At 46.1% G+C, this 24214-nt stretch overlaps 1 long non-coding RNA gene across 1 annotated transcript; it reads right to left on the bottom strand.

Annotated features, from left to right (window-relative positions):
* Window positions 1-9347: 9347 nt before the first annotated feature.
* LOC119336689 lies at window positions 9348-12507 on the bottom strand. Its single transcript, XR_005162725.1, has 3 exons — window positions 12496-12507; window positions 12074-12137; window positions 9348-9375 (listed from the first exon to the last, which is right to left on the bottom strand). It is a non-coding gene; the product is annotated as an uncharacterized LOC119336689 (long non-coding RNA).
* Between the last annotated feature and the right edge of the window lie 11707 nt (window positions 12508-24214).

Below are 24214 nucleotides of genomic sequence, written 5' to 3' on the forward strand. Positions count from 1 at the left end.
ATGCTTGATACGTCTCCAACGTATCTATAATTTTTTTATTGTTCCATGCTATTATATTACCCGTTTTGGATGTTGGGCTTTACTTTACACTTTTACATCATTTTTGGGACTAACCTACTAACCGGAGGCCCGGCCCGAATTGCTATTTTTTTTGCCTAATTCAGTGTTTTGCAGAAAATGAATATCAAACGGAGTCCAAACGGAATGAAACCTTCGAGAGCGACCTTTTTAGAACAAATGTGATCCAGATGACTTGGAGTGGAAGTCAAGAAACAAGCGAGGCGGCTACGAGGGTGCCCGGTGCGCCCCCTACAGGTGGGCGTGCCCCCCACCCTTGTGGGCCCCTCAAGCATCCACCGACGTACTCCTTCCTCCTACATATACCCATGTACCCCGAAACAATTAGAGGAAACCATGAAAACCTATTTCTAGCACCGTAACCTTTTGTATCCGCGGGATCCCATCTTGGAGCCGTCGCTGGCGCTCCACCGGAGGGGGAATCCACCACGGATGGCCTCTACATCAACTCCAAGGCCTGTTCGATGAGTTGTGAGTAGTTTACGACAGACCTTCGGGTCTATAGTTATTAGCTAGATGGCTTCTTCTCTCTCTTTGATTCTCAATACAAATTTCTCCTTCCTCTTCTTGGAGTTCTATTCGATGTAACTCTTTTTGCGGTGTGTTTGTCGAGATTCGATGAATTGTGGGTTTATGATCAAGTTTATATATGAGAAATATTTGAATCTCCTCTGAATTCTTTTATGTGTGATTAAGTTATCTTTGCAAGTCTCTTTGAATTATCAGTTTGGTTTGGCCTACTAGAATTATCTTTCTTGCAATGGGAGAAGTGCTTAGCTTTGGGTTCAATCTTGCGGTGTCCTTTCCCAGTGACAGCAGGGGCAGCAAGGCACGTATTGTATTGTTGCCATCGAGGATAAAAGATGGGGTTTATATCATATCGCATGAGTTTATCCCTCTACATCATGTCATCTTTCTTAATGCGTTACTGTGTTCTTCATGAACTTAATACTCTAGATGCATGCTGGATAGCGGTCGATGTGTGGAGTAATAGTAGTAGATGCAGGCAGGAGTCGGTCTACTTGTCACGGACGTGATGCCTATATACATGATCATGCCTCGATAATCTCATAATTATTCTCTTTTCTATCAATTGCTCGACAATAATTTGTTCACCCACCGTAATAATTATGCCATCTTGAGAGAAGCCACTAGTGAAACCTATGGCCCCCGGGTCTATCTCTTATCATATAAGCTTTCAATCTACTTTTATTTGCATCTTTACTTTTCCAATCTATATCATAAAATACCAAAAACATATTTATCTTGTCAGATTATCTCTATTAGATCTCACTTTCGCAAGTGGCCGTGAAGGGATTGCCAACCCCCTTATTGCGTTGGTTGCGCGTTCTTGTTTTGTTTGTGTAGGTGCGCGGGACTTGTGAGGAGCCTCCTACTGGATTGATACCTTGGTTCTCAAAAACTGAGGGAAATACTTATGCTACTGTGCTGCATGACCCTTTCCTCTTCAAGGAAAACCAACGCAAGCTCAAGACGTAGCATACACCAACAAATCAGCCATATATAGAAGAAAAAACCAAATTCACCAAGTCAGGCCTATTGGTGGGATACCAAACTTCATGATCGATATGCACTTAAGGCCCTTGTCTAAAACAAGAAGGGGAAAAAGCAGGCAACTCCCCTGCTTGTTTGTAGGCAACTCTGATTATTTCTCAAAAAAACAACTCTGATTTTGATTGCAGGCAAGTCTAAAATTAAAATACTATAGACTTGATCTATTAGCTATTTAGGACAAAAGAATGTAGACTTGATCTATTAGTTATTTTGATTATAGGCAACATATTCAATAGTAGTTTCATTTTATAAGTCATTGATCTCGGCATTGATGAATTTTATGAGTACACAATCACTAAAGCAAAAAAATCTGAACCTGTCAGGCAACTAAGTAACCGAAACAATGTGTACAAAACTTTAGGATTGTTCATTATATGAGTTATTTTGAGGCAACTACCTACAATGTGTGGGCAAGTTTTGGCAAAAACTCACGCAACTAAGTAACAAATGACACTGGATTTTGCAATCATTTCCTGGCATTCCTGTGACATAAATCTTACCAAGACATTGCTGTGATTTTATCCCCTTTCCCCCATAAATTATCCTGTAAGCTCTTTCTAATACCGAGATGGTCAGATTCCCAGATTATTCAAGAAAAAGAGAGGATCCTCTAACTAACCATGCCACTGCGCCAGTTACTACGAGAAACCCAGCATTCCTTTTCTAAAATTAAAAGGAGAGCAAAGGTTACTACTATTACCATGTCACATAGCTTCCATATGAGTTCCAGTGACACGCGAGGAAGCCGGGGTACTATGAAGACAAGGGGGTCGCCAAGTTAGCAGAGAATATGAGTTGCACGAGCGCGATAGCCTCCGGCGGCCAGCCACGGCTTGACCTCGCGCCCCCTAAAATCAGCATGCCCCCACACCCCCTGTGAGGCCAATATGACCTCGATTCGAGTGGAATAAAACACATGTTTGCGGAATCAATGATGCTTACTAGTGATTTGAGGCCTGATGACCCACAAGTATAGGGGATCACAACAGTTTTCGAGGGTAGATTATTCAACCCAAATTTGTTGATTCGACACAAGGGAAGCCAAAGAATATTCTTAAGTATTAGTAGTTGAGTTGTCAATTCAACCACACCTTGATAACTTAGTATCTGTAGCAAAGTATTTAGTAGCAAGTAGTTTGATAGTAATGGTAACAGTGGCAAAGGTAATAGTAGCAGTTTTGTAGTAATTGTAAAAGTAGCAACGGTAAAGTAAATAAGCAAAGCACAATATGTGAAAAGCTCGTAGGCATTGGATAAGTGATGGATAATTATGTCGGATGTGGTTCTTCATGTAATAGTTATAACATAGTGTGACACAGAACTAGCTCCAGTTCATCAATGTAATGTATGCATGTATTCCGAATATGGTCATACATGCTTATGGAAAAGAACTTGCATGACATATTTTGTCTTACCCATTGTTGCGGAAATCATTAACTGGTAGCTTCTCGGTTGGCTAGCGAGTAGGGGATTAATAGGCTAATCGGCAAGTTAATCGGCCATTTAATCAATTAATCGGACGATTTATCGGTTACTCTGTGACCCTAGGAGTAGGGATTAATCGGCAAGTTAACTGGTTAATCGGATGAATTCTTGAACATGGGTTTTACCCTCCCGTGGCAGCGGGGTCCTAGTGGGAACTAAGGGATATTAAGGCCTCCTTTTAATAGAGTACCGGACCAAAGCATTAACACATAGTGAATACATGAACTCCTCAAACTACGGTCATCACCGAGAAGTATCCCGATTATTGTCACTTCGGGGTTGTCAGATCATAACACATAATAGGTGACTATAGACTTGCAAGATAGGATCAAGAACTCACATATATTCATGAAAACATAATAGGTTTAGATATGAAATCATGGCACTCGGGCCCTAGTGACAAGCATTAAGCATAGCAAAGTCATAGCAACATCAATCTCAGAACATAGTGGATACTAGGGATCAAACCCTAACAAAACTAACTTGATTACATGGTAAATCTCATCCAACCCATCACCGTCGAGCAAGCCTATGATGGAATTACTCACGCACAGCGGTGAGCATCATGAAATTGGTGATGGAGGATGGTTGATGATGATTACGGTGATGAATCCCCCTCTCCGGAGCCCCGAACGGACTCCAGATCAGCCCTCCTGAGAGAGATTAGGGCTTGGTGGCGGCTCTGTACCGTAAAACGCGATGAATCTTTCTCTCTGATTTTTTTCTCGGTGAATGCAAATATATAGAGTTGGAGTTGAGGTCGGTGGACGCCCAGGGGGCCCATGAGGCAGGGGGCGCGTCCCCACCCTCATGGACAGGGTGTGGGCCCCCTGACGCTATTTCTTTCGCCAGTATTTTTTATATTTTCTGAAAATTTGCTCTGTGGATTTTGAGGTCATTCTGAGAACTTTTATTTCTGCACAAAAATAACACCATGGCAGTTCTGCTGAAAACAACATCAGTCTGGGTTAGTTCTATTCAAATCATGCAAGTTAGAGTCCAAAACAAGGGCAGAAGTGTTTGGAAAAGTAGACACGACAGAGACGTATCAACTCCCCCAAGCTTAAACCTTTGCTTGTCCTCAAGCAATTCAGTTGATAAATTGAAAGTGATAAAGAAAAACTTTTACAAACTCTATTTGCTCTTGTTGTTGTAAATATGTAAAGCCAACATTCAAGTTTTCAGCAAAGATTATGAACTAACCATATTCACAATAACACTTAGGTCTCAAGTTTACTCATATCAATGGCATAATCAACTAGCGAGCAATAATAATAAATCTCGGATGACAACACTTTCGCAAAACAATCATAATATGATATAACAAGATGGTATCTCGCTAGCCCTTTTTGAGACCGCAAAACATAAATGGAGAGCACCTTTAAAGATCAAGGACTGACTAAACATTGTAATTCATGGTAAAAGAGATCCAGTCAAGTCATAGCCAATATAAACTAATAGTAACACATGCAAATGACAGTGTGCTCTCCAGCGGGTGATTTTTAATAAGAGGGTGATGACTCAACATAAAAGTAAATAGATAGGCCCTTCGCAAAGGGAAGCAGGGATTTATAGAGGTGCCAGAGCTTGATTTTTAAATAGAGAGATAAATAACATTTTGAGCGGTATACTTTCACTATGAACACAACAACTATGAGATATCGATATCTTCCATGCTACACACATTAAAGGCGGTTCCCAAACAGAATGGTAAAGTTTATACTCCCCCTCCACCAACAATCATCAATCCATGGCTTGCCTGAAACAACGGGTGCCTCCAACTAACAACAATCTTGGGGGAGTTTTGTTTAATTATTTTGATTTGATTTGATCTTTGCATCATGGGACTGGGCATCCCGGTTTCCAGCCATTTTCTCATGAATGAGGAGCGGAGTCCACTCCTCTTGAGAATAACCCGCCTAGCATGGAAGATACAGATATCCCTAGTTGATGCATGAGTTGCTCGAGCATACAAAACATAATTTCATTTGAAGGTTTGGAGTTTGGCACATACAAATTTACTTGGAACGGCAGGTAAATACCGCATATAGGAAGGTATGGTGGACTCATATGGAATAACTTTGGAGTTTTATGGAGTTTGGATGCACAAGCAGTATTCCCGCTTAGTACAGGTGAAGGATAGCAAAAGACTGTGAAGCGACCAACTGAGAGAGCGACAACATTCATGAACATGCTTTAAAATTAATCAACATCGAGTGCAATCATGAGTAGGATATAATCCACCATGAACATAAATATCGTGACGGCTATGTTGATTTTGTTTCAACTACATGCGTGAACATGTGCCAAGTCGAGTCACTCAATTCATTTAAAGGAGGATACCACCCTATCATACCACATCACAACCATTTTAATAGCATGTTGGCATGCAAGGTAAACCATTATAAGCTCCTAGCTAATTAAGCATGGCATAAGCAACTATAATCTCTAATTTTCATTGCAAACATGTTTATTTAATAGGCTGAATCAGGAACGATGAACTCATCATATTTACAAAAACAAGTGAGGTCGAGTTCATACGAGCTTCTCTCATCTCAGCCAGTCCATCATGTATCGTCATTATTGCCTTTCACTTGCACGACCGAACGGTGTGTATAATAGTAATAGTGCACGTGCGTTGGACTAAGATGGAATCTGCAAGCATTCAATTCAAGGGAGAAGACAAGATACTATTGGCTCTTGGTTAAATAAATCATGCATATTATAGCCACTAAACATTTTCATTAAGGTTTCTCCTCTCAACCCCCAAAGGAAAGAGAAGAAATAAAACTATTTACACGGGAAAGCTCCCAACAAGCAAAAGAAGAACGAGAAATCTTTTTGGGTTTTCTTTTAATTACTACTAGAAGCATGGAAATTAAGCTAACTAATTTTTTTGGTTTTTCTTTAGGTTTATTAAACAAACAAGAAGAAAACTAGAACATAAATTAAACTAGCATGGATAGTTTAATGAAAAAGTATGAGCACCGACAACTAGAATGAGTGTGTGAACATGAACGTAATGTCGGTGAGAAATATGTACTCCCCCAAGCTTAGCCTTTTGGCCTAAGTTGGTATATGGCCATGGATAGCTGCTACTCTCCCCGGTGTACTGAGGAGTGTCATCGTACTGCCACTGGCTGGCGATCTCCTCCGGATCCCACTGATAAGATGATGGACGATAAGGGTCCAGTGGTGGTTCCGGCTCAGGCTCTGGAGCTGATGTCTGACCTCGGTGTGCGTAAACGGCCGCCGGCAAGACGAGGTAGTGGCACGCAGTTAAATCAAACAAAGAAGGCGTAAGCAAGATAATAATCTCATTATGTTTCTTATTAAATCTCGGGTTATATAGAAGCACTTATCATCATTGTTAACAATAAACTCATGTGCTACCATGCTCTTGTAATCTAAAAAGGTAGGGGGCAGCAGTTTTTCCTCTTCCTCATAATGCCTAATAGGTATCTCGAAGTGTTTAGCAAGGCGTGAGGCATAGATACCTCCAAAGATAGGACCCTTCGTACGGTTCAAGCTTAATCATTTAGCAATAACATCACCCATACTAAAAGAGTTATCACAAAATAAGGCATGGAACAAAATAATAATATCAGGAACACTGAGGTTTCCACAGTTTCCATGGCCAATTAAGCATCGACTAGCAAATATGGCAAAGTAACGTAAAACAGGAAAATGTATGCTAGTTATTCTTGCATCAGAAACCTTCCTCGATTCCCCTATAGTAATAGTATCAATAAAACCATCCACATCTTTATGATGTGGTTCATCTAAGCTTCCCTCGAAGGGTATTCTGCAAACCGCGTAAAAATTACGTAATGACATCTCCCTAGCCTCATCATATAAATGAAAAGCTACTGAAGGAGGTGAATTCTTAGGATAATAGTAGAAGTTTTGCATGAAAGTATTGGTGAGTAAGAGACACTGTTCGATCCAGTCGTGGAGAAAGTCGGTGAGGCCCACATTATCAGCCAAAGAATAAAAGTCTTCATAAATCACGGCTGCTCTCAAGAAATTATCACAAGGCCACTCACACGGCCTTACTTCCGCTATGCGAGGAAGATTATACTTGGCCTTTTCTTTCTCCTTAGCTTGTTTATCCTTAGAGCCTTAGCTAGAAGAGCCCCTCAAAAATATCTTTATTATTTTCTGCAATTCCTGAAATTTTTAGTAACTCAAAATAAAAGTGAATCAAAATCAACAAGATTGATAGCAACTACTCCCACAAGTGCCTAGAGCCTATATCATGCATTAGAATTACTTGGGACCTCATAAATTTGACATGCAAGCTCAAGAACAGGGTCACCTAAGCAGCCAATTTTTTTGCAATGAATAAAGCACTAGAACAAAAACTAATTGGACCATTGGAGGAGTCACATACCAAAGAACAATCTCCCAAAGCAGTTTTGTGAATGGGGCTTTGAGCAAGGAGATCGTAAATTGCAGCAAAACGAGCTAGAACTCGTGCTTGAGCTAGATGGGGATTTGTTTGGAGGAAGATGAAGTGTGTGGGTGAAGGAATAAGTGGAGGGGGCCACCATGGGCCCACGAGTCAGGGGGCGTGCCCTGGACCCTCGTGGCCAGGTGCTTTCCCCCCTACTGTGTTCTCGGTGCCTAAAATCCTCAAATATTCCATAAAAAATCATACTAAATTGGTAGGGAATTTGGAGAACTTTTATTTTCCAAATATTTTTATTACATGGATAATTCAGAAAACATACAGATAATACTATTTTTAGTTTATTTATTCTAATTAACAAAAAGTAAAAGGAGGGTACAGAAGGTTGTGCCTTCTAGTTTCATCCATCTCATGATCATCAAAAGGAATCCACTAACAAGGTCGGTCAAGTCTTGTTAACAAACACATTCCGAATAGCATGGAACCGGAGAAATTCGAATAACACTAGGTTACCTCAACGGGGATATGCACATCCCCAATAATAAGAATATCATATTTTTTCTTGACAGTAGGAAGAGGAAATTCAAAACCTCCAATAATGATAGTTGGAATCTTTGGGAATTTCTGGCTCCTTGACAGGGGAGGGGGCGCGCCCCCACCCTCATGGACAGGGTGTGGGCCCCTTGACGCTATTTCTTTCGCCAGTATTTTTTATATTTTCTGAAAAGTTGCTCCGTGGATTTTCAGGTCATTCCGAGAACTTTTATTTCTGCACAAAAATAACACCATGGTAGTTCTGCTGAAACCAGCGTCAATCCGGGTTAGTTCCATTCAAATCATGCAAGTTAGAGTCCAAAATAAGGTCAAAAGTGTTTGGAAAAGTAGATACGATAGAGACGTATCAAGGCCCGATTCCTCGACCGCTGAAGGTGGCACTTCTGGCTCTCACTCTTCGCCGCTAGGAGTCGAGCTACACAGACGCGCGGTGTGCCTCCCATTCAAACCCTCGCTTCATGGACGCGGCGGCAGAGAAGCGGTGACCCCGGACGCCACCCTTCTGCCTCCGCCTGGTGGTCACCGCACGCGGAGCTCAGGCCCCTCTGTCCTGGGTCACAGATTGGGTTGGGTTCTCTCCTCCCGCTTCTACAACGCCTTCCCAATCTCCGTCGGACCTCCGGCAGCGTGCCTAGAAATGATGAAGCGGCGGTGGATTTGGTAGAGGGGATGAGGGGACTGCAGTGGTGGATTTGGGAAAGGGTAAAGCGGAGTGGAGAGAGGCTGGGGGTTGTGGTGGGCCCCTGCGGCAGGGGAGACAATCTCTTCATGTGAACCACGTCTACGCCCTGACCGTGGAACAGCTGGAGATCTTGTTTTCGATCTGACGGTCGCGGAGGGTGTGTGCTCGAGACAACTAAAAAGTGCAGCTACACTTTTTAGCATTTGGACGCGACTAGCCAACAACCGTTGGCTGGCTAGCGGTCCAGAGCACACACCCTAATATTGGTAGTTGACCTCTCCCAAATCCAGCTGGCAAACCCAAAAAGGAAAGAAATGGTCCCCTCACGCACATGGTCCCCAGGGGCGAGTCTGTCACAATCATAACTTCTGGTCCCCCTACTGGCATTAGCATTAGCGTCACACCGACACACCAAATCCACCTTCCCCTTCCCAGTCGTAGACCCCCAAACCTCCCCCTTGACCTCCCCTTCTCCATTTGTCCTCTCTTCCATTGCCACAATTGTTGCCCCCGTTTTGGTGGCAATGGACCTGAGAGGTGAGCTTCTATCTTATTATGGCCTCTCAGACGCCTTCTCTTTTACAAAAGCCTATGGAACAAAGGGTTTATCAATTATAGAATATACAACAACATGGCAGTTAATGCTTGTGAAATTGCAAAAAAGAACTACTCAGACATTATACATGCAAAATAATCTGTTTTTATGGGCAAGTTGGTATGATGTGCAGGCTCAATTGATTTATGGTTGAGCACCTCAAAGTCAAACCAGCAAATCCTAACCGTTAAAGTAGTTTAGGCAGCAGCAGGCGACCGTTAGATGATGGCATGGTACTATCTCATTGTAGCTGTTTTCAGGGGAACTATCTCTTTGAAGCTTATCTTATCACCATGGCACCACTAGCAATCGTTTTCTACCTGTGCCATAAGGGATATTACATCGGCAGAATTTTTCATTAGGATTTTTCTTTCATTTCTTTTCACAAGTAAATCATTGTTGGCCTCGGCCTTTACTTTTTCATGTACTTGATGTTCTGATCTTGTAAATCTCAGCCCATTGTTGTCGTCCCCTGATCCGTGAACAGATCAGCAATTGGTTGAGATGAATTACCCGTCGCTTTTGCTGACATCTTCTCATGTGATTTTGTTTCTCTGGTGTTTCAGAAGCAAACGCGGTTCGTGGCCTTGTCGGATGAGATCATAGCATGATGACTTTCCCCCCACCTGAAGCGAGAGAGGTAACTATTGGAGATGAGAGGGCAACGTGCTGGTTTCACAAGTCATTTTCTTGCAAGTTATAGATCGATGGACCATAGATTGCCGGAGTTGGAGATGAGAGGCCACCGACGGTTTCATGCCTCGCGCCTCGACCGCTTCTTCTTCATACGGCATGGAGCGTCCTTTTCCTCTATGTTTGTTTATCTTTTCTCGCAGCTAAATTAGCTTCAACATGGGATAACATTGCTGTGAATTGTGGTGCTCTTTGTCGTTAGCTTAGGGGAGATGTAATGGACTGGACCTTTACGTATAAATGTAGGAGCACATATGATCCTTCCTGTGCGTGACGTTGGAGAACAGACCCGCTCTGCCTTGTTGACATCATCGGGTCGCCTTCCAACCTTGCTGCATTGGGCTTTCGCATGTCGCGTGCTATCCGGTCATGTTTTCCTTTTTGTAAATATATACTTGGTTCAAGACGAATAATAATGGATGTAATGTAAGTGAATTGTTTGATTCGATGTGGACACAAGGAACGAACGCGCCCGGTCAGGGTCTTTCTTCGCAAATCATGAGCTTTATCGATTACTTAGAAGTAATATATTCGTGGGTGATACAATCACGGAGGGAAAAAATGAAACAAAGGGTCATTTTCGAAGCATTTTTTGTGAGAGATGAAATGAATGAGATATGAATATTTTCCACCATTCAAGAAAATGCATATTTTTTTATGGACGCGACTAGCCAGCAACCGTTGGCTGGCTAGCGGTCCAGAGCACACACCCTAATATTGGTAGTGGACCTCTCCCAGATCCAGTTGGAAAACCCAAAAAGGAAAGAAATGGCCCCCTCACGCACATGGCCCCCAGGGGCGAGTCTGTCACAATCGTCACTTCAGCCCCCCCTACTGACATTAGCAGTAGCCTCACGCCGACGCACCAAATCCTCCTTCCCCTTTCCAGTCGCAGACCCCCAAACCTCCCCCTTGACCTCCCCTTCTCGATCGGCCCTCTCTTCCATTGCCACAATTGTTGCCCCCATTTTGGTGGCTATGGACCTGAGGGGTGAGCTTCTATCTTGATGTGCCCTCTCAGAGGCCTTCTCTTTTACAAAAGCCTATGGAACGAAGGGTTTATCAATTATAGAATATACAACAACATGGCAGTTAATGCTTGCGAAATTGCAAAAAAGAACTACTGAGACATTATGCATGCAAAATAATCTGTTTTTTATGGGCAAGTTGGTATGATGTGAAGGCAAGTCTGGAATGATTTCTAGGCAACTCATACTGGAAACACAAGGAAGCCCCTCTCTTGAAATTACTATTCTAGTTTAAGCTTGGATTTTTTGCAAGTATCTGCAGAGTGTTGTAGGTTGCGCGAGGCTGTTGTTTTTTGGTTGATCTTCAAGCTTTTTAAGGCTTTTGGGAAAGTTGTGTATATGTGTAGGCAATTAGGGAGAAAAAAATGTAGGCAACTCATGTTTCTTGTGTTGTAGAAAAATAAATTAAGGAGAAAAGAGGTCTTGAAAGTTACAGGGTTTGGCTTTTATTAGTGAATTTTGGGGCAAATGTCTCCTTGAACTATAGGTTGCACAATTGTAGTAGTAGCTGTTGTGTTTCGTTGTGAATTTTGCTACTGGATTTTGGGCAATGTATGTATCTGGGATTTTCTCTAACTGTAGCTGCTGTGTTGGTTGTGTTTCTAGCTGTTTACATATCTAGACAAGTTTCTATAATATTTGGGCAAGTAGGGAAAGCTTTATAGGCAACTCATGTTTATTTAGTTCTGTGAATAAAAAGAAACATAACCCTCTTGAAGTTATGGTTTTAGCTTGTCCTTTGGATTTTGGACAGGTATCTCCTGGGGCTGATGTGTATGCAGGTGAAAAAGAGATTGATTTATTGTCCACCCATGCTCAAAACCCCAATAAGCAAAAAATATATATAAATTCTAAGCAAAATTGACCCATATTTTGCTCGCACAATATTTAACTAACCAACCCACATATCGAATCAGAATGACCTAGCGTGTAGAGGAGGAAAATAAAGAGAAGGTTTGAATTTTTCTCACCTTGTTCATCCCGATTGCAACTATTTTTCCAGTATTTCCCCCTTGTTTCTTCCGGCATGAGCATCTAGTATTGATTTTACACCACCAATTGCAAGAAAACGGTAAAAAAGGAATTAGTGAGCAACTATAGTGGGTTTTTAAGCAAATCAAGTATTGACAAAAGGCTAGTCCTGCCAGTACATGAAAATTGTTTTGTTTTCCTTTGTCTAACTACTGGCTGTTGTACATCCAGAGAAACCCCTTGATGCTTTTCTTAAGTTGCCTTTTATACTAGGACTGTGTTGAGAAAACAAAAAAATCTCCAAGCTCTAGGATTTGTTTAAGCAAAGTCACTGTTGGCAGTAAGCTACTCTTGTATGTTTGAAGCAACTACACTTATTATGCTGAAACAAAAAAGTTGGATATCTTTCTGCGAAGCTTACCTGAAAGTGGGTGTTGATCCTTCTTGCTCGGGCGTGTGCACAAAACCTCAAAAATGTTGCTTTGACTTTAGAATTTAGTGAGGCCCTGTAAAAAACAATCTGTTTAGGTAAGAATATCAACAAAACCATATTTACGAAAACTTAGGTGATTTTAGGCAAGTACTATTTATAAGTAGACAACTTATCCTGTTGGAAAACACAACTTTTGTGCAACTAAAATCATTGTTTTGCTAAAAAATATCTCTGGGCAACTCGGGCCATCCTCTATAGTAACAAACTATGATGCATTGGGCAAGTTTTGGTGAAATAAAACCCAATGTTCTCGGTAGCGGATCTTTGGGCAACTCACGCCAGCATCTCTAGCAACTAACTATCATGTGTTGGGCAAGTTTGGACACTTTCGGCTCAAATCATAGACGATTTCAGCCCCCGCATGTCGGCAGTGGATCATTGTGCCACTCACACCAGCATCTCTAGCAACTAACTATCATGTGTTGGGAAAGTTTTTGACACTTTCGGCTCAAATCATAGACGATTCCAGTGCCCGCATCTCGGGAGCGGATCTTTGGCAACTTATGCCGGCATTTCGAGCAACTAACTGTCATGCGCTGGGCAAGGTTTGGACACTTTTGGCTCAAGTCCGAGACGATTCCAGCCCCCACATATCGGGAACGGATCTTTGGCAACTTACAAAAGCATCTCTAACAACTACCTATCTTGCGTTGGGTAAGTTTTTTCGGCTCGAATCATCGATGTTTCTAGCCCCCCATGTTGGGACCGGATCTTTGGGTGACTTATGCCGGCATCTATAGCAACTAACTGGCATGTGTTGGGCAAGTTTTAAAAACTTTCTCCTAAAATCATACAAGATTCCAACCCCCACATCCCCACGTCATAAACCACTGCCGCACTCAAAATTGTTGGTTCGCCCATAAACATGGGACCCCCACACCCCTCTTCAACCTCCCTATTCTGCCTATATCACATAGAATTGTATATATGAGTAGAAAAACACATGCTTAGGGGGTTGATTTCAAGATACTTACGAGGATTTGCGGGCTAGTTCCTCGACCACTCGAGATAACGCTTTCCCAGATCTAACTCCATCCCACAAGGTGGTCGTGACGCACAAATGTCACTGCCTCCTTGGCTCTAGAAGAAAACATGTTTTCTGGCTAGATTAATGCCCAAAAATGGTATAGATTGACTAGAAGAAAGCATGTTTTGTGGCTGCTGACTTTCTCAGTCTAGATTACAGTCTGCAGCTTCTTACTTTTGCTTGTTTATTGATGTACTAATGGTTAACAGAAGTGTTGATAGGGGAATTGGAAGAAGCTACAACTAGGGAAGGAGAACTAGTGAATTGATCAAACAGATGGAACTATGAGTGCACACATCAAAGCAATATCCTGTTGTTAACTGCATCGTGTGTGTGGCATCAGCGACTACTGTAAGACAAAGAATTTTTCATCAGATGCAGTGTTGATTTCCCCTTGGAGAGATTAGTTTTATGTGTACTAAAAATAGCATAACAATAATGCTATGTCCTAATGCTTTATTAAATCAATGGAGTTGTACTGTATAAACCATCCAAGTAGGCTGAACTAACGTGTTCCTGTACAAGTTTCAATCTAGCTGACATGGATACCATATTCGGTAGAAATATTTAACTAGGCAGATAGGCATACCATATTCAAAGTTGCTTTATCCTATTTGCAGAGTTGCTCTATCCCCACTGACCCCTTTTTGTGTTGCTCTTTTCAGAAGCAGGATGATGCAAGTGATGTCTTTGCTCTATGGGAAAGAACCGATCGTCGCATACAACTATGCAACTTTTGATCCACTACTAGGCAACTCTTTATGATATCTTATGCAACTCCAGTGACAAAAAATCACCCCTGGTAGCTTGTGAAACTTCTAGTCCAGTATTTAGGCAACTACGTACTAATGCCATTTTTTGGAAGATCCTGTCGCAGAGAACACTTATAAAAATGTTACTGGGAAACTCCACTGGATAAACGAAAATACATAATAAATCTGGGCACTTTTGGTCCACCTTCCTCTTCCCCACATGCTTCATCTCTCTCGCCTCGTCGCCCACTACCTTCGTCTTTCCCCATGCACCCTATCTCACACCTCGCTGCCCTCCACCTGCATAGACTGTCCGAGAACGAGACACCAAGATACGGACAAAGCCGGGACAGAAATGCCGTTAGCCAGGACTGGACATCCCCAATACTGGCCCACACACAGAGGAGACCAAGGTCAAGGGGGCCCACCAGTGACGACCATCACCACGACACGGGCCAATTGACCGTCACAGACACCTGGGAAGCAGGTCTCCACGGGCCAGATCCAGCCGACGAGGAACCCCAAGACCCATTGCCGTCAAACCCTAACTTCCCCAATGGACGACTGAGACGTCGTCGGGTCCCTGCCCGCCACCATACGGACATCGTAGGCCAATCCATGTCATGCACTTGAGTTGGAAATAAAAAATTCAGCAAATTTTTGGTGTTTTTGTGCAAATCAAGTGCATTCACCGGGCAACTCATGTGTAGTCCTAACCTGACTTAGTACACCGACAAAGCAGCCATATATAGAAGAAAAAACTAAATTCACCAAGTCAGGCCTAGTGGTGGGATACCAAACTTCATGATCGATATGCACTTAAGGCCCTTGTCTAAAACAAGAAGGGGAAAAAGCAGGCAACTCCCCTACTTGTTTGTAGGCAACTGTGATTATTTCTCAAGAAAACAACTCTGATTTTGATTGTTGGCAAGTCTAAAATCAAAATACTATAGACTTGATCTATTAGTTATTTAGGACAAAAGAATGTAGACTTGATATATTAGTTAGTTTGATTATAGGCAACATAGTCAATAGTAGTATCATTTTATAAGTCAGTGATCTCGGCATTGACGAATTTTATGAGTACACAATCAGTAAAGCAAAAAAATCTGAACCTGTCAGGCAACTAAGTAACCGAAACAATGTGTACAAAACTTTAGGATTGTTCATTATGTGAGTTATTTTGAGGCAACTACCTACAATGTGTGGGCAGGTTTTGGCAAAAACTCACGCAACTAAGTAACAAATGACACTGGATTTTGCAATCGTTTCCTGGCATTGTTGTGACATAAATCTTACCGAGACGCAACTAAGACATTGCTGTGATTTTATCCCCTTTCCCCCATAAATTATCCTGTAAGCTATTTCTAATACCGAGATGCTCAGATTCCCAGATTATTCAAGAAAAAGAGTGGATCCTCTAACTAACCATGCCACTACGCCAGTTACTACAAGAAACCCAGCATTCCTTTTCTGAAATTAAAAGGAGAGCAAAGGTTACTACTATTACCATGTCACATAGCTTCCGTTGGAGTTCTAGTGACACGCGAGGAAGCCGGGGTACTCACGAAGACAAGGGGCACGCCAAGCTAGCATTGAATATGAGCTGCACGAGCGCGACAGCCTCCAGCGGCCAGCCACGGCTTGACCTCGCCCCCCTGAAATCAGCATGCCCCCACACCCCCTGTCAGTGTCAAAACCAGCGGATCTCGGGTAGGGGGTCCCAAACTGTGCGTCTAGGCGGATGGTAACAGGAGACAAGGGACACAATGTTTTACCCAGGTTCGGGCCCTCTTGATGGAGGTAAAACCCTACGTCCTGCTTGATTAATATTGATGATGTGTGTTACAAGAGTAGATCTACCACGAGATCAAGGAGGCTAAACCCTAGAAGCTAGCCTATGGTATGATTGTTGTTTGTCCTATGGACTAAGGCCATCCAGTTTATATAGACACCGGAGAGGGCTAGGGTTACACAGAGTCGGTTACAATGGTAGGAGATCTACATATCCGTATCGCCAAGCTTGCCTTCCACGCCAAGGAAAGTCCCATCCGGACACGGGACGAAGTCTTCAATCTTGTATCTTCATAGTCTTGGAGTCCAGCCGATGATGATAGTTCGGCTATCCGGACACCCCCTAGTCCAGGACTCCCTCAGTAGCCCCTGAACCAGGCTTCAATGACGACGAGTCCGGCGCGCATATTGTCTTCGGCATTGCAAGGCGGGTTCCTCCTCCGAATAATTTATAGAAGATTGTGAACACCAGGATAGTGTCCGGCTCTGCAAAATAAATTTCACATACCCCCGTAGATAAAATAATATTACACAAGTTCAATCTGCTGACGTATTTCGTGGCGTGACGTCACACCACTACCAAGCCTTTACTAGAATTGTTTTTATTGTACCACCTTAGCGCGTTTAGCGAAGCGGTTTCCTTGGTACGTCTTGTCGAAGCAGAGATCGTGTTCCCCTTATTCCGGGATTCCCATCAATACGGACGTGGGTAACCCAACCGCGCCATTGATTGCGGCACTTGGGGGATAAGCGAGTTTTATCAGACCGGGGGGACGCATGCTTCCGTCCGCCCATATAAGGGGATAAAGATCCAACCCTTTTACCTGCGCCTTCGTCCTCCTTGGCTTATCCATCTCCGCGAACTAGAGCTCCAGCGCCCAAGTCCGCACATCTCACCTCAAACTTCTCCAACTATGTCCGGAGCAGGAGGCAAGTGGATGGCCTCCTCCGTCACGGAGGGGCACATCCAGAAGCTGCGCAGCACCGGATATTTATCCAGCAACATCGCGCATCCGCTCCCCGACGAGGGAGAGCTCATCCCCACCCCCAGGCCCCATCAGAGGGTAGTATTTCTTACCCATTTCCTCCACGGACTGGGCTTCCCACTCCATCCCTTTGTCCGGGGGCTCACGTTCTACTACGGCCTGGATTTCCATGATCTAGCCCCGAATTTCATTCTCAACATCTCGGCGTTTATCGTCATGTGTGAAGCCTTCCTCTGCATCCAGCCCCACTTCGGCTTGTGGCTCAAGACCTTTAGTGTCAAGTCGAAGGTTGTGAAGGGCAGCCAAGCGGAGTGCGGAGGCGCCATGGTGGGCAGGATGTCCAACGTTACTTGGCTTGAGGGCACTTTCGTGGAAACCATTAAGGGGTGGCAATCGGGGTGGTTCTACATCACCGAGCCGCGTGACCCTGAATGGGCAGCGGCCCCGAATTCAGATCTGGCATCCCCACACGGCTCACCTCCTGGAAAGAGAGCGGCCGGACATGGGGTGATTCGGAGGAGCTGACCGGACCGCAAGCCCGCGTCCAAAAGCTAGTGGACAAGAAGCTCAAGCTTGTCAACGTAGTCCAGGTCATGCTCATCCGCCGGATCCTCCCGTGCCAACGAGGGGGCTTCAACATGTGGGAGTTTGATCCGGCGCAGCACCAAACTTTGAGCGGGCTCTTCGACACTACGTACGAAGATGTCTGGAAGGTGCTGTTCAAAGGCACCGAGGCTCCCACATCCGCTACCAAAGATCGCAGATTCAGCTCACAGCGTCCGGCTGGCGAGGTAAGCGATTTTGTCCTTTACGGGACACTTGTTTTCCATAGTTTGACTCTATGCGGGATCTAAACTCCCTTTCCTTTCACAGGACTGGCTGACAAAGGCCGAACAGACTATCTGTCCGGCCCCATTGCCAGAGGACCTAGCGGACGCCCGCCTAACGGGGCTGCTGGCTCCGGCACCCCACGTGGTACCGGAGAAGAAGGCCAAAAAGAAGGCCACGGGCACTCGGAAGAGTTCCCATTTTCAGGTGCCATTGGATGATGACTCCGAGGCAGACTCCTCTCACAAAGGTGAGGAGGAGAAGAAGAAAGCCTCTCCCCCAGCGGGGGGAGGGAGGAAAAGGAAGGCCTCCCCAACGAGGGAGGCCGAAGGGTCCAAGAAGGGAAAAACTCTTTCCCCGGACTGCTCTACCAACGCCAGTGACGACGATGAGGACTGGCCTCCAAGGGCCAAGCCCCTGCCGAGATCGTAAGTATCCGGACTCCCGAATAACTTCATGGTTTTTCTTTTTTGCCATGCAATGTCTTTCTAATGCCGCATACAACCCTGCAGTCCGCCCAAGGATGATCTTCCCGCTTCGTCGAGCGGGTCCTTAGGTGCGCCGGATATGGATTCTCTTCCGACGCCTCCACCCCCCGTTATGCGGATGATGCCGAGGTGGGATCCCGGGAAGGGACCCGCCAGGAGGAGGAGGCCCCGGAGGTGTCGCAGGACAACCTCCCGGACTTTGCACTAGACTCGGCCCCGGAACCATAGTGGCTCCGGAGTCTGGCGGGCGGCCCCTTAGTAAGAAGGGCAAGATCGTGACGCCGGCAGCCTCCGTCCAACCGGAGGCGCCGGATAGCTTGCTGGAGGCGCTCAATGGCACCTCCATCAAAGAGGAACACCGCACTGTTATGAGTGCGGTGATTCAAAAGGTTCAGCTTGCGAAGAGTGGGCTGACCGAAGCCTGCAGCAACCTTCTAACAGGCTTTGAGGTAAGAATTTTGATATATGTAAAATAGTACCGCATAGACAGTAGCCCCTGATGCTCGGTTCGGTGTTCGGAAAGAAAAGCCAGACTAAGGATCTTAAAAGATATACGCAGGAGTCATAAAAAATATGTCAATATGGGATTGCAGGCTGCGCTGCTGACCTCTGCCGCACTGACTGCGGAGGTCAATACTTTGAAGCAAAACCTCGAGCGGTCCGAGAACAAGCTCGGCCGTGCCAAGAAGCAGCTCGAGGACAAGGAAGGTGAGTAAGACCTTATTAAAATTGTACCTTACAGAAAAGGATTTTGGTTGCAAAAAGAATGACAAGGATAACGTGGGTATTACAGGGGCCACTAACGAGGCGGCTACCCTAAATGAGGCGGTGGCCGCGGCCGAATGTAATGCGGCCGCGGAGTGCACTGAGTGAGAGAAGCAGGGGGCGCGTGTGGCGGAGGTACAGCAAGAGCTCCAGGATCTCGTGAAAAAACATGAGAGCCTGGAGCGTGACTCGAAGACTCGAGAGTCTGAGCTTGCAACGGCTCTTGAGAGTGCCAAAGCCCCTAAGGCCGAAGCCTACAAGGCCCTCCAAGAAATCGAGGCGTTGAAGAAAATAGCAGCGGGTAAGGCATTTTTCATGCAAAGTAAGCATGTGAGTGTTAATGACCTGTTGCTTACCCGAATTCGGAGCTCTCCAGGAGCGTTCGCAGATCTTCCTCACAGCGTGTCCGATGCTGCCGCGTTCTACCGGGCCGAGGAGGGGAGCTCGACGGAGAAGGTCTTCTGGTCTCAGTATGCTGAGGCCGGACATTCGGTGCCCCTTAGCGACCAGCTGAAGCAGCTGGTCGAGCTCCACAAGGCGGCCGAACAGGCCAGGAAGGGCCTCATTGTTCGGGTGTGGCCGAAGGAGGCCATGCCTGGGAGCTACTTCGGCCTAGTGCGGCGGCTGGTGGATGCGTGTCCATGGGTTGAAGTCATCAAGCACTCCGCCTGTATTGAAGGTGCCCGTCGGGCCCTTGCCCGTGTAAAGGTGCACTGGGGCAAGATGGATGCTCAGAAGCTTGTGACGGACGCGCCACCGCAGGCAAGGAGTATCGTACTCCCGAGATGTATTATAAGACTGTGCTGAAGGGTGCCCGCACTATTGCGGGTGAGTGCTCCAAAGATGTAATATTTGAGTAGACTCGCATTTTGTTATCCTGTGCGCTGAAAACTTAGTTCATATGCGCTAAGCAACGCTTGTTAATTTAAAATATTACCTTCTATGCGGCTGTTTATCAAATCTGAGAGATGGCAAGTCATCGGCTTCAGCCCCCATGCCACGAGTGCTGGGGTGTTCGGGATAAACTTGAGCACTCTTGTTCCCATTTTTGGGTCCATCTAGGGAGGCTCTCAACACAGTGAACAAGGCAACCGGACTTATAATGCTTGAACACTCTCACTTAGCCATAGAATTCTATAATTTTAAATTTCGGCGAAGCCCCTAGTCTTCGGAAGGCCGAATTTGGGGCGCTATCCACGCCTGGGCCGGACAAAAGCCGGCTCCTCGCTCTAAGCGGCATAAGTCTTTAGGGACTCGCAAAAAACATCTCAAACAGCGACCAACTCTCGCCACATCATGACGGTCAGTTTTAGCTTTCTCCATTGAGGCGCTCGCCCAGCTCAACTGGGGCACAATCGTAGTGGTTCTCCCAGTGCTACCTTAGCCGATACAACGGAATGTAAGGTACCAAAACATGGGAGCCGGGCAAACCCAACTATTGACCCAAGACACGATTCGGAGCCGATGCATATAATGCTATAAGTTCGGGGTGCCGCACTTGTGAAAGTGTTCGGACTTATCACACCATGATGCGGGAAACATAAGCCCCTGGTGTATTTAGCCGTACCAAAATGTACGGATGCAATAGGTCATAAATGAACATATGTATAAGAAAGAAATGCAATTGGAAGCAAAAGGGTGCTGCATTACTTATTCAAGAAAAACTGCTGTAAATGCAGAACGATACAAATGGTGCGATAAGCAAGGGGTGGGACTATTAAACATGTCCCCCTCCAGGGGTAGGCTGCGGAATGGTGCATAAAACAGATTTAATGCTCGTAATGGAGACCACCTGGATATTCGTTGTAGCCTTTCTCCTTCCCTGGCTGTTGCATCGTGAGTTCGGCAGGTCTGCTGCCGGACAGGGCCTCTGACGAACGGAGTCCTGTGGGTAAAAATAAAAAGGAAAAAGAAAAAAAGAACGACTCACTTGAGAGCCCCTGGTGTGGTTGAGCTGCAGTCTGGGCCTATCGTGGTCGTGCCCCTCTCCCCATGCCCATGGTATCTTCAGAGTGTAATGGTGTACGCGAAGGACCTGTCTTTATGTTTTACAGGGGCTGGGGTCAGGGCTGCACTGCTACGCATGCTCGGAACGTGCCAGGTGGTCTTGTTGTAGGTTACTCCGGGCGCGTTTAGCCGTGTCTGGTCGCTTTAACGGCCGGACTCAAGAATTGCCTTAAGAGGCTGCACTGTACTTCTACCGCGAGAGCCGCTGTGTGTTCCTCCGTTCGGAGAGAGCGTTCAGTGTTTCCGTTGACCGTGATGACTCCTCGAGGGCCTGGCATCTTCAGCTTGAGGTATGCGTAGTGCGGCACCGCATTGAACTTTGCGAACACGGTTCGTCCGAGTAGAGCATGATAGCCGCTGCGGAACGGAACTATGTCGAAGATTAACTCCTCGCTTCGGAAGTTATCCGGGGATCCGAAGACCACTTCCAGTGTAACTGAGCCTATACAATTGGCTTCTACACCTGGTATGACGCCTTTAAAGGTCGTCTTGGTAGGTTTAATCCTTGAGGGGTCTATGCCCATTTTGCACACTGTATCCTGATAAAGCAGATTCAGGCTGCTGCCGCCGTCCATCAGGACTCTGGTGAGGTGAAATCCATCGACGATTGGGTCTAAAACCAATGCGGCGAATCCGCCGTGGTGGATGCTGGTGGGGTGGTCCCTTCGATCAAAAGTGATCGGGCAGGAGGACCATGGATTGAACTTCGGGGCAACTGGCTCCATCGCGTATACATCCCTGAGTGCACGCTTCCGCTCCCTTTTGGGTATGTGTGTTGCGTATATCATGTTCACCGTCCGCACCTGTGGGGGGAAACCCTTCTGTCCTCTATTGTTCGGCGGTCGGGTCTCTTCCTTGTCATCGCTATGCAGCCCCTTGTCATTGTTTTCGGCAATTAACTTGCCTGCCTGCTTGAATACCCAACAGTCCCTGCTGGTGTGGTTGGCTGGGTTTTCGGGGGTGCCATGTATCTGGCACGAGCGGTCGAGTATTCAGTCCAAATTGGACGGACCCGGAGTAGTTATTTTGAATGGCTTTTTCTGCTGACCGGGTTTAGAGCCTCTAAATCCGGCATTGACTGTCGTATCTTCACTATTATCGCCGTTAATGCAGAGTTTGTTTTTGTTGCGACGCGACCTGCCATTACGGTCCTTGATATCTGGACTGCCAGAATTTTTGCCGAGGTTGTTGCTGCGTGCTAGCCAGCTGTCCTCACCCGCCCAGAAGCGGGTCATGAGTGATGTGAGGGCTGCCATGGATTTCAGCTTTTCCTGTCCCAGGTGCCAGGCAAGCCACTCGTCGCGGATGTTATGCTTGAAGGCCGCAAGAGCCTTCGCGTCCGGACAGTCGACGATTTGGTTTTTCTTGGTTAAGAACCGTGTCCAGAATTGTCTGGCCGATTCGTCTGGCTGCTGAATTATGTGGCTTAGGTCATCGGCGTCTGGTGGTCGCACATACGTGCCTTGGAAGTTATCGAGGAATGCGGCTTCCAAGTCTTCCCAACTACCGATTGACTCTGCTGGCAAGCTGTTAAGCCAACGCCGGGCTGGTCCTTTAAGTTTGAGTGGGAGATATTTGATGGCGTGAAGATCGTCACCGCGGGCCATGTGGATGTGAAGGAGATAGTCTTCGATCCAAACCGCGGAATCTGTTGTGCCATCGTAAGATTCAATATTCACGGGTTTAAAACCTTCGGGGATTTGATGATCCATTACTTCATCTGTGAAGCATAGTGGGTGTGCGGCGCCTCTGTACTGGGCGATATCACGACGGAGCTCAAAAGAGCTTTGTCTATTTTGTTCGGCCCGGCCGGACTTACTGTGTCTGGCGCGACGGTTGTCGTCACGTATCATGGGGCGCCCACGCGATCCATAGATCGATCTTGATTGTCTTGCCTTACCCTCCAATATATCTCGCAACTCCGGAGCGTTCCCCTGTCGCCTTGTGCTTTTCGAGCGATGTCGGGGTACGATTCTAGTGAAGGGCCTAGGGGCCTCTCTGTCGCGACCACGGGGTGGTCGGTCAGCCGTATTCTCTGCTGGTGATGCAGGTTCATACGCCTCCTCCTCTAATCGGGGGAGCAGCTTGCGTTTAGGGTAGCTTTTGGAGGGGCGTTCGAGCTCATGCTCTTTGGCCGCGAGGACTTCAGTCCATCTGTCGGCTAGCAGATCTTGATCAACTCTAAGCTGTTGCTGCTTTTTGTTGAGGCTGTTTGCCGTGGCCATAAGCCTGCGTTTAAAACGCGCTTGTTCGACGGGATCCTCAGGTACGACGAATTCATCGTCGTCGAGGCTTGCCTCATCTCCGGAGGGAGGCATATAATCCTCTACCTCTTCTTCTGCCGCTCTCTCATGAGGGCTGGCGTCTCCGTCCTCCTGTGCTGAATCTTGCTAGAGTGGGTTGTCTTCGGCACTGTCTGGGGTGTTGTTATCTCCGGTGCCGGAATCTTCATTCTTGCTGTGGTGGGATTTAGAGCGGCGCCGCTGACGCCAGCGCTTGGGCTGTTTCTTGGAGGGGTCATGCTCCGTTGTTCCTTCGCCATTCCCATCCTTTGGGATATCCACCATGTATATGTCATATGATGAGGTGGCTTTCCAGTGCCCGGTAGGCGCTGGTTCTTGGTCGTCTCCGGCATTGTCGTCCATACCGTCGATGTCTTCGGAGTTGTAGTCTAGCATGTCGGTTAGATCGTCGACAGTGGCTACTAAGTGGGTGGTGGGTGGGCTTTGAATTTCTTCGTCGTCCGCATCCCAACCGTCCTGACCACAGTCCGGCCAGGGCTCTCCTGATAACGAGAGACACTTTAGCGAACTCAATATGTCGCCGAAATGTGAGTGTTGAAAGATGTCCGCTGTGGTGAACTCCATGATCGGCGCCCAATCGGATTCGATTGGAGGGGGCGCGGGAGGTTCGGAGTCCGGCAAGGAGTCCGGCACCTCGGAGTCACGAGCTTCATGAGGGACAAGGTCAGTGTTCGACTCTATCACTGTAGAGGTTGCA

Source organism: Triticum dicoccoides, chromosome 7B (assembly GCF_002162155.2).
Source record: "Triticum dicoccoides isolate Atlit2015 ecotype Zavitan chromosome 7B, WEW_v2.0, whole genome shotgun sequence".
Taxonomy (NCBI): Eukaryota; Viridiplantae; Streptophyta; class Magnoliopsida; order Poales; family Poaceae; genus Triticum; species Triticum dicoccoides.